Source organism: Zingiber officinale, chromosome 1B, assembly GCF_018446385.1.
Source record: "Zingiber officinale cultivar Zhangliang chromosome 1B, Zo_v1.1, whole genome shotgun sequence".
Classification (NCBI taxonomy): domain Eukaryota; kingdom Viridiplantae; phylum Streptophyta; class Magnoliopsida; order Zingiberales; family Zingiberaceae; genus Zingiber; species Zingiber officinale.
In genome coordinates this window covers 31,375,184-31,387,454 of record NC_055986.1, presented here as the reverse complement: position 1 = coordinate 31,387,454, position 12,271 = coordinate 31,375,184, and positions in this window count along the sequence as shown.

The window sequence follows — 12,271 nt, the reverse complement described above, 5'->3', positions numbered from 1 at the left end:
AATCACTAAACAAGAACCAATATTGCTTAGTAATAATTGATGACTACTCTAGGTACACTTGGGTGAAATTTCTAAAAACAAAAGATGAAACGTATGAAATATTTAGTAATTTTTGCAACTTAACGGAAAATGAAAAAGATACTAAAATTAAAAGAATAAGAAGTGATCACGGAGGGGAATTTGAAAATCATAAGTTCACCCAATTTTGCAAAATAAATGGATACCAACATGAATTTTCATGTCCTAGAACCCCCCAACAAAATGGACTAGTGGAACGTAAAAATAGAACTTTACAAGAAGCAGCTAGAACTATGTTAAATGAATATCACTTAAATCATCAATTTTGGGCTGAAGCAATAAATACTGCAAATTACATTCAAAATAGAATTTTAATTAATAAATTTCATAATAAAACAGCATATGAACTCTACTATAATAAAATTCCCAATCTAAACTATCTAAAAGTATTTGGGTGTAAAGTTCACATTTTAAATACTAAAGATTACTTAGGAAAATTTACACCCAAATCTAACCAAGTAATATTCTTAGGATATTCCTCAACCAGTAGAGCCTTTAGAGTATTTAATCAAAATACCTTGAAAGTTGAAGAAACAACTAATGTAATATTTGATGAAGAAAACAATTTACCTAATATAAATGAAAATATTGACACTAATCCTAGAGCAGCAGACGATGATGAAATCCAACCTAATCTTAATGAGTCAGAAGAACCAGTTTCTGACTCACAAATAAGACCAACTAGAATAAGCTCCTCTTACCCACCTGACCAAATTTTGGGTGACCCAAACCTAGGAGTCAGAACTAGATCGTCCTATAGAAACCTTAGTCAGATTGCTCTAATTTCTAAAATTGAACCTAAAACTATAGAAGAAGCCCTGCCTGATCCAGACTGGATCATTGCGATGCAGGAAGAATTAGCCCAATTTGAGAGAAACCAGGTCTGGGACCTTGTACCTAAACCCATAGATAAATCAATAATAGACACTAAATGGGTTTTTAGGAACAAGTTGGATGATCACGGTGATATAGTAAGAAACAAAGCAAGGTTAGTAGCCAAAGGGTTTAGTCAAGTCGAAGGCTTAGACTATGATGAAACTTATGCTCCAGTAGCTAGACTCGAGTCCATTAGGATGTTATTAGCCTATGCAGCCAATAAAGGATTCAAATTGTACCAAATGGACGTTAAGTCAGCCTTTTTAAATGGTTTTATCAAGGAAGAGGTCTACGTAAGCCAACCTCCAGGGTTTGAAGATATGGACTACCCAAATCACGTATTTAAATTAAAAAAGGCACTATATGGACTAAAACAAGCCCCTAGAGCATGGTATGAAAGATTATCTAATTACTTAATATCAAAAGAATTTAACCAAGGACAAATCGATCCTACTTTGTTCGTGAAAACTATAGGAAAAGACATCTTTATAGCCCAAATTTATGTTGACGACATAATCTTTGGTTCAACCAATTCAAAATTCTTAAAAGAATTCGTCAAATTAATGGAAAATGAATTTGAAATGAGTATGGTTGGAGAACTTAATTTCTTCTTAGGTTTACAAATTAAACAAACTAAAGATGGAATCTACATTTATCAAACTAAATATGCTAAAGAGTTAATTAAAAAATTCTGTATGGAAAATTCAAAAATAATAAATACTCCAATGGCAACCAACATAAACATTGACTCTGACCCTGAAGGAAAACCAGTTGACTCAAAATACTATAGAAGTGCCATAGGTAGCTTACTCTATCTAACTGCAAGTCGACCCGACATATTATTTGCAGTAGGTATGTGCGCTAGATACCAATCATGTGCAAAAGAGTCACACCTATCTTATGTCAAAAGAATACTTAGGTATATTAAAGGAACTCTAAATGTAGGACTTTGGTATCCAAGAACTTGCACTTTTGACCTTTATGGCTATTCTGATTCAGACTATGCCGGGTGCAAGCTAGACAGAAAAAGTACAAGTGGTGGCTGCCAGATTCTAGGTCAGTGCCTAGTAAGTTGGTCAAGCAGAAAGCAACATTGTGTTGCTCTATCAACTACAGAAGTTGAATACATAGCTCTAGGAGAATGTGCATCTCAATTGTTATGGATGATGCATACACTAAAAGACTATCAACTAGACTATAAAAATACTAAAATTTTTATTGATAATATCAGCTCAATTAATTTGACCAAAAATCCTATACACCACTCTAGGACCAAACACATAGAGGTGAAACACCACTTTGTAAGGGATCATGTAGCTAAAGGGGAAATTGCACTCAACCACGTTGAGTCCAAATCAAACCTAGCTGACATTTTTACAAAATCCTTACCTGAACTTGAGTTCAGTGGACTTAGAAGGCAAATAGGAATGTGTTGGGTAGAATAGATATCTTATTATTATTATTTTATTTTCAAATTCTAGGAAAAATAGTTTTCAAAACTCCAATTTTAATAGACTTTCAAATTCTGGAATTAGCCTAGCCTTTCCCCCTAGATATCATGTTCCCCTAGAATTAAGCCAGAGCATCTCACAAACACCTAGGTTTACCTTGATTGTGATTGAAAAACATAGAATGGTGTGAGATGCATAGGGTTTAGCCTGGACTCAAGAATGCTTATATCTGTGCATCAATATGAGTCTGGGCGTTAAATATGCAATAAACATTAATCAAGTTAAAGTTCTCCAGCTCTAGTCAAGTCTATCTGGACCTAAATAACTTAAACTTGACTAACCTAGTAAAAGCTATTGTCCTATAGACAATCAGCAAGTAACTAAAGGTTAGACAGTTGGCAAAAGATACTCAATTTCTTTTTTAAGAATGTTTTGTTCTCTATGGCTCTGATACCTAATATATAAACATGACTTGTGCTTGGACTTAAGGACCAACTGAACTTAAATGAATAATTTGGTCCTAAAAACTTAAATTCCAATTGACCTTAACTTCCAAACTCTGTTGAATATTGCTAACATTAATCATGTACAACCACTTACACATTGCCCATTTTTTGAGTTATGGAAAAAGTAAATATAAGGGGGAGCAAAAGTTAAGGGGGAGCCAAAACTTAAGGGGGAGTATATAGGGCAAAATTTACTTTAGTTACCTTGTTCATCCATACTTAGCAAATTTTGTCTATGTTTAAAATGACTATCTATTCGCTTGTTTACTTAACTTTGAATTTGTGTTACCATAATCAAAAAGGGGGAGATTGTTGGTGTGGGAAGCATCCGACGATCGAACTCGTGTTTTGATAACGGCAAAGAATTCAAAGTTAAGATGTTTGTTAGTCTAACAAGTCTACTTGAGGATTTCAGGAAAGTCCTAGCTGCGGTTAGGCAAAGGGAAAACCCTAGGGGGCGGTAACCCTAGGTCATAGGGGGTGGTAACCCTATGCGGAAAGTCTTGGCAGTAAAATTTTAAAAAGTCCCGGGTGCCATGAATCCATGTGCACTAGTAAAAGATGTCTAGTCAGTGAAGTCCGTCCCTCTGGGGTGGCCAAGTGTTACCTGGAAGGGCGGGCGTACATAAATCTCCTGAGTGGAGTAGGTGAGGACGCGTTCCCCGCAGAGGGAACAGTAGGCGTCGGGTCGACCTAGGGTTTCCGGCTGGAAATCCAAAGTCAGACTCGGACAGTCCGAAGACTGTCGTTTATTCCTTACTATATGTTATCATATTCTAACACTATCTTGCAGGGTATTTTGCTCGGACTAACCTTTGTTTGCAGGTGAGGAACCTGCTGGAAAAAGAGTGTCCGGGCGCCCGGGACCAAAGTTTATCCCCTGCGCGACTTCGCCACGTGGAGCATCCAGGTTGGTTGGTCACGTCACACTCCAGGCGCCTGGAAGGGTTCCAGGCGCCCGGAACCGTATATAAAAGGAGGGTTGAGGTGCAGCTTCAAAAACAACTTTCTAAAGCGATCTTCTGCAACGTGCTGCGAATACGACCATCCTGAAGTGCTGCATGTACACCCCGACGACCCGGAGCTCAGTCTTTTCGTTTCTACATTGTTGTTGGTATATTTTATTATTGTACTTGCAATCTGTAACTATTTAACGAATTTATAGTTGTTGCCCACCGAAAGCGATCAAGGATCGCGGGCCTTCGAGTAGGAGTCTCCTTAGGCTCCGAACGAAGTAACTCCTTCATGTCTATGTCTCTTAACTTAATTTACGCTGCATTAACTCTTAAGTTTTACGATTCCGATAATCGAACGATTTTAGCCACGAGCGCTATTCACCCCCCCCCTCTAGCGCGGTCTCGATCCAACAAAAGTATGTACCATGCTATGCCTAGACTTCTAGTTATCTTGACGTTAGTAATAAACCATGAACAATGACAGTAGTGGCATGCCTAGAACTCTTGTGATTCGTTTTAAGTTGATACATGGCATCTTATTTGGATTAGTGGTGAATTGCAGCAGAAATCACAGAAATCAGAGCTCCAATCGATCAGCCGATCGATTGGAGGGTCCTCAATCGATCAGTCGATCGATTGGGGAGTGATTTCCCGCATACAGTAAGCTGAAGACTCGATCAGTTGATCGATCAGCCATGGATAGATCAGCCGATCGATTGGGAAGTAACTCCCCCCTTACAGAACGCTATTGAATTGATCAGCTGATCGATTGAGGAGCTCTCAATCGATCAGCCGATCGATTGAACACGACTTCCGCATTCAAAGAGCTGCGGAGTCGATCAGCTGATCGATTGAATAATGTCAATCGATCAGCCGATCGATTGGGAGAACTCTCCGTGTACAGAACGTTACTGAATCGATACTTGGATCGATTGGTCAGGCTGGATCGATCAGCCGATCGATTCAGATGGTTCTTCCATGCATAGTAGCACGTTGAGTCGATCAGTGGATCGATTAACAATTTTCAATCGATTGAGCCTCGACCCTTATTGATTGGGAAAGCCTGATTTAGGCTAGAGAGCTCTGTTTTTAGTCCCTGGACCAGAGGGTGAATTTAGATTCCATTCCTTCGTATATGTACAACAATGAAAGGGTAGTTTAAACATAAGTTACAGATTTTAATAGTCATTAGTAGAGTAAGTTTTAATTAGTCCAGTTTTTCGCACAGAATAGTTTAGCATAATGTAACCCGGCCTTACAGCTTAGTCAGTAGAAGGCGGGTCGTCACAGATATAAGAGGATTCAAAGATTTTTATAAATGTTTTTTAATAATTCGTATAATTATTTTTTGGTAATTTTTGGGTTTTATTTTATTCTAGGTAGTTTTGATATTTTAAGTATTTTGAAAATATCTATCTTTCTATAATTATATTTTTTGAGTCCGTTTAGGAATTTAAGATTATGAGTCTGTTAATAATATTTTCATTTTTTATATCTTTTTTATGTGTTTAGTAGATAGAAATTCGAATTTGTACATTAGAAATTCTTTCCTTTTTTATGGGTATTTGAATTTATAGTCTATACAAACATCTAATTAGCTATTTGAGGAATTAATGCTCTATTCATAATAAATGTTTCCCTTTAGTGATTTCTTTTTTGGTTGTCTCCTTAATTTATTCTACTCGTTAGCACAATAGATAATTACTAACCAACCCCGCATTAATTAGTTCAACTTCGGATAGATTTGGAGTTGATTAAGGATAAACACAGATTTGATCAGTTTAAAAGGAATTATGGTATTTTCTTGAAGAAACCTTCTGTTTCCTTTTTTTTTCTCCCTTTCCTCCCCACATACACTACAGCCGCTGCTATGTTATACACCATCGTTGTGCCTTCGCCTATCCCTCTCTTTTATTTTCCCTTCATCTTCTTTTCCATTTCCTCCTTATTCTCTTCACCAATGGAAATAAACCCAGAGTTTTTTTCTCAAGCACAAAAGCTCTCTTTTCTTCTCCTTTATCTTCTCACCCAAGCAAGAAATGTAACATCACCTGTTGCCCTCTTCCAACAGCAAGCGTAGCCCTCATCCCTCGTATCTTCATCCGCTTCTCATATTTTCACTATGAGTATTTTTTTGATAGACTTTTCCATTGTTTACTTCAATAATTATTAATTACGAAGTAATATATGATAATTATTTGGGTAATAAAATTGACGAAGTAAATATCATTTTATACTATGTAGGTTAAAAAATACAAGCCTCACTTCTAATTTTATGTAACATTTTACTTTGTAATATTTTTGTCATAACGTATTAAGTCACAAAATAAAATTTATAATTTCTAAGTGCTAAAGTAATAAGTTTGAACCAGTTAAAATACTAAGTCTTTGGCGAGGAGAATGACGAGAGGAAATGTTTATTTTATAAAAATAAAATTGAAAGAAAGAATGACGTGGATTTGAAAAAGTTGTATTTTAAAAAAAGTTATGCAGACTCACTACGAGGATTGTCTGCAATGTTCTGTAACAAAATGTTCGTTAACAATTTTGTATATAGTATTATTTATAAATGTGTATAGTATATATAATATATTTCCTATAATTAAATAACTGATATATATAACAAAATTATATACTCGATAAATATTATATTCTTTCTATATATTTGACAATACATAATTTAAAAGTAGATAAAAATAGTAAGCTTTCTAAAAGTGTATGACCACTTTGCCACTAATTATAGGATCGGTTATGTTTTTTGTTATATTTTCTTTTAATTGTACTCTCCTATTTTCACTTCTCGGAACAATATATATTCTCATCCTGCACCACTATTACAATTACACAATCAATACAAAATACAAAAAACTCAAAAGTTAATTAGTACTACATAATGTCTCGAGTTTCAATTCTTTGTGTATTTTTATTGTTTACAACTATATGCTTCGCAAGTAAGTAAACATCATTTAAATATTCCATGCAAATTTTTTTGAATTTATTTGTTACATATTGTTCTTATATCCTAATGTTGACAATTATTTTTTGGTTAAAATTATAGATCGCTCTGATGCTACCAATTGTTGTTCGGAATATAAAAAGTGGGGTGATAGACAACAAACAAGTTGTAGCGGTGCAAGTGATACTAGTGCGTGCAACACTTGGTGTTCAAATTCATGTAGAGGAGGGGAATGTAAAGTACGAAATGGACACCAAGTTTGTCATTGTTATTGTTAATAATAGTGTAAAAACGGAGAATAAATTATATTATCCATCTTGATTGGTGAAATAAAATTTGATACTACATGTATTTTTATTTATTTAAATTGTATACATATTATAAAAATAATGTATATGTTGAAGAAAATCTTATATATATGTTGAATTATCATCGCTAGCGGGATGAATTGTCATTTACATTTTCTTTGACTATTTAACACATGAACAGTTTTAACAATTTAAATAGACATAAATAAAATAAGTAGTGTACAAATGAATGGAACAATACAATATATTAACTTGATTTGATACACAAGGCCCAACTCCACGACCTACAACTCTTAGGTGGATGATCCCTGATGATACTTTTTATTTTCTCCTTTCTAGACACCCTGTGGGCACCCTAAGTTCCTCTGTACGGAACCTAATGTCAGTGTTAGAGGTGCTAGAGGAAACAGGCTCAGTTGCTCTTCTCTTAATCCTACCAACATAAATAAATGATTTATTTTTATCATAATAATGACAAGTTGAGTTTAGGGTGTTAACAAAACATTTTTTGGACAACTAAAATAGGAAATAATTACCTAGGCTATGCAAGACTAGACCGAAATCAAAAATGGGGAAAAAATAGCTTGAAAACAAGCTTTGGAGGTGCTTGGAGCTGAAGCCTCGGGCCCCCCTTCTATAATTGTCACGCCCCGGAGGAGTCCCTGTCTGAAGAAATTTCGGCAGCACCTCCCCTGTACGGCGGACAATCTGAAACTTTCTACAGACACAATATACATCAGTCACATGCGGCTGGAATATATACACAACCACGCAGTTAATAATCTCAGCCTACACGGCTGGACAAACATATCTACAACCACGCAGTTATATATATATTTCTATCAGCTCACTTGGCTGAAACTAAAACCAACACAGCAAAAAATACATAAAGACAAGCCCATACAGCGAAAAACACACTGCTAGCCGGCTAGGCTTACACTACACAACAACACAACACCCCGGAAACAAAATTGGAACACACAAAGCCAAATACACTCATCTCATATACCAAGATAAAACAAACAAAAAGGCGGAGATATGTCTTCTGATGTGACGTGGGGACCAGCAGACAGGATGCTCCAAGCGAAACCATAAATAACCTGGTACTTGAAAAAGATAGTGTCAACGGGGGTGAGTTCAACAACTCAGCGAATACCAATGGACATGAGTAGTAAGATATATCTAACAGCAACAAACATGGAATACATCTTCCTAATCATATATAGGGAATATGCAAAACTGAAAGGTAACTGAGGAAGCTGTACTCACCAGGAACTCCTATCCAGACAAAAGGGTCGTCAAACCGAAAGTGACAATAATCCTGTATGCAGGTCAAAGATATGCATCCAACCAAAATGCAGCAACCAAATGCAGCAAACACAATCACAAGAAATAAATGCATCAATGCATATGATGCTAATGATGCGTCCTGGTCACCCATGACGCCAGTCAGTCATCTCACACACAAATGGCGATACCGAGTGGGTAGGGCTGTGACAACCGTGCACTCTGTCGTCACTGCTCCTGATAAGTGACCGAGTGGACGGGATGCTGTCGGAGTACTCCTATCCTCTTACCCCAAATCATAAATAGGGGAGCTCAATGCTCTCATCTCCCGGTACACGAGGATGGGGAGGTATCTCTGCCGGCTACCACGCTGAGTCACCTGACCAACGGAGGCAAACAGAGTCCACCGTCTGGCGGCTACCATGCTGCTACTCAAAATGCCAGCGGAGCCAAACAGAGCGGAACTGTCTGCCGACTACCACGCTGAGTCACCTGACAAACGGAGCCAAACAGCAGAACCGCCACACACCTGCCTGATATACCACTAATCCATGAGTGGTGGTGTGTGCAGTACATGTAACTAGCGATGTGCTCAACCATAGTGGAGGCGACAATCGCACAGCATGCAATCATGATGCATGACACTAAGCATAGCCATAAAATGATCAGCATAACCATATCCATATATATATATATATATATAATATGGGTACCACAGTATCAGTAAGTCAAATCCACGGATCTAGGGTATACAGGTCCTCTATGGTATAACAACCTAGATCCTGAACATATCCCCCTCCATAACATAGGTACCAACAATATGTACAGACCAAAGAAAAAGGGTCGAGGTACACCAATCAGATATGATAAACAAATATAGGTACACAAGCCAGGTATGGTATAAAAACCTAGGTATAAGATAATATAGATACACATGCTAGAAATAAAATCCAGAACCTAGTCCTAACCTCAGTAAAGCATGGTATGCCATTTACTCTAGGAACTAAGGTACTCGTGGCAATAATCACGAGGTATAAACATGGATACCTAACAAGCGACAAAACAGAACATGCTATGGATATCAAACTGACATACTAAAGACAATCATGATTATTGCATGTAGATATAAAATACTATGCATATCCAATTGACAATATCATAAAAGATAAGTCAAGAGGTACCCGCCTCCAATCGCAAAGTCCAAATCCAATCAAATCCAATGTCGAGATGCTCTTCTCGCGTCAAGGTCCTGTAATACATGATATAAAGATTTAGGTAATTACATATAAATTAATTAGCTAAATTAAACCCTCAAACCTATTTAGGATAATCATAATCGAATACGACTATTGATTAACCTCCTATTTATCAACCTACTACAACACACAACCTATCTGTGGCAGCACGCCAACATAATGATCAATCAACCCCATTTATCAACCCGGTGTAATACCTTTACATTAAATCTCAAACTTCTACAACTTTATCAAGCTTTAACACATCGTCCCCAAAATCCCTTACTCAGTTTATTTCAATACTTCACATATACATCACAGAACCAGCTACAATAACTGTAAAATTACTCCTTCAACTTTAATCACTTTATTCTTTCACGCTCTCCATCAATTACTCTCACTAGTTTTCAATTACTAGAGTGTAATCTAAATCCTCAATCAATGAACACACTTAGCATTCAAACCTCAACAAAATTATAAATAAAAAATCGAAATGCCTTACCCAATCCTTGTGTCGGCACTAGGGCTGAGGAGGAGCGGCAACCGGCACTGCTCAGGGATCGGAGGAAGGACTCGGACAGTGTTCTCAGCCATCACTCCCGGCGTCACTTGTCCTTCTGAGAGGAAAACGATGGTCGGGACAGAAAGGGGGCAGTCCTTTGGAGGGCTCGACCGGTGATAGTGCTAGTGTAAAATACCGAAAAATGGCGAATAACAATAAGGGAATTTTCTGGAATTGTTAGAAATTTTCTGAGAATTTTTCAGAGCTCGTACACTGGGTTTTGAGGGGGCGAATTTATGGGTACTGATAAAACCTATTTTGGATACCCGTTTAAGTGAGGAAATGTTTTATTTATAAATACATTTCCTTTTTCATTTTCTTTTTCCCCCGCCCTAAACGTCGTTTCCTTCCCTCGACCGCGCCTCCTCCTCTCTCTATTTCCTCCGACCCGTGCCCTAATCTTCTAGCGCCGGTGGTTTCCTTCTCCTCTGTCCCTGCCCAAGCGCCGGCCAGCACGAGCCACCGTCGGCCGAGCAGCTTCTCTGCCCTAGCGCTGTCCTCCTCCCTCCTGTCTTTGCCTGACGACGCCACCGTGCCCTAGTCTCCCGCGACACCAAAACCTTTCCTCTTTCTCTTCTGCCCAGCGTTGTCGGAGCCCTAGCCATCTTTCCGATCGCCTTCAGCCACTTTCTTTGGATCATCTCCCTTGCGTGAGGGATCTTCGGCCGGAAGAGGGAAAAACCCAAGCCGCTCTTCTACCCGTGCCCTATTTCTTCTCCGCGTTGCCTCCTCTCGGTGTCTGTCTAGCCACCGCAGCCAATTGCCGCTCAATTTCAAGACACCGACACCCCACTCCTGTGCGTTGCTGCATCTCCTCCTTCATGATCCATCGACGCCCGATTTCTCCGCACCTTTGCTCGGCATCGCCGCACGATCGGGTTGATGCCACGCTATTTCCACTCTCCTCTGCCTTGGGATGGCACCGTAGCAATATTTGGATTTCCTCATAGAGGAAGATACAGATCTGGCTAAGAGGTAAGTAATGCTTAGTGTTAGATTGGCTGAGGTTTCACTTCGTTCTCTGTATTGAGATGATTAGATGTAATGCTATTTGTTTGTATTTTGATTAGGAATGTTTTGATTTGGAGGGTTGTACAGTCACCTAGTTTCGACCATCTTGCTCCTATAATGAACATCCCCGGCTGTGAGTCGAAGGAGGAGCAATTTGAAATGATGTAAGTTGTATATGGAGATTGGTTTGTATTTTGTGATGGATTGGTTAATTTCGGTTGATGGTGTTAGGTTGATATAGCTTTGTATCAGTTTCTGATTGAGACTTTAATCCGTTCTATCTTGGTTAATGAGTAATTAGTTGTGTTGATTAGATTATCAGATGTGGTAGTTAGCAATTAATTTTGTGGAACAATTATGCATGTTTGATTGATATTGGAATAAAACTTAATTGGATAAGTTGGATTCTAGGTTAGGTATATGTGATTTTTGATTAGGGTTTTGCCCTAATCTAGTGTAGGAGATTTTTATTTAGCTATTTATAGGAGTGTAGCTAAATAAAAAGTTTATTTGTTTGACACAGGACTTTGACACGAGACGAGTATCTCGATGTAACACCCACTAAGCTTTTAAGATAAATATGAGAATGATGAACTTGCCTTAGAAAAATATTAGTAGAATGTTGAACCAAAAAGAAATAAAAAGAAATAAAAATAGGGAGTGGTCAAGGATTGAACCTTGAACCTCTCATGATGTAAATGATAGGATTAATGGGTAATAACCAGTTGGGATAGGAATGAAATATTGATAGCAAAGGAAGGAAACTCATGATAAGGATGAAAGTAAAAGCTAGCCAAAAGAAAGCAAGAAAAGAGCAAGAGAAAGGCAACTTGCCTTCCTTCTTTTCTCTCCCTCTTCCTCTCCCTTTTGCCGTGACTTAAAGAGGACAATTAAGGGGATTCATTCCCCCTTGTTTCATCATGAATGATGAGAACAAATAAATAAATAAAATAAAAAAAAAAAATAAAATGAAAAAAAAGGGGCTAAGGGAGAAGGAAAGCAAAAACCAATTTTGCTACCTCTTCCCCCTTAACATAAAAGGGAG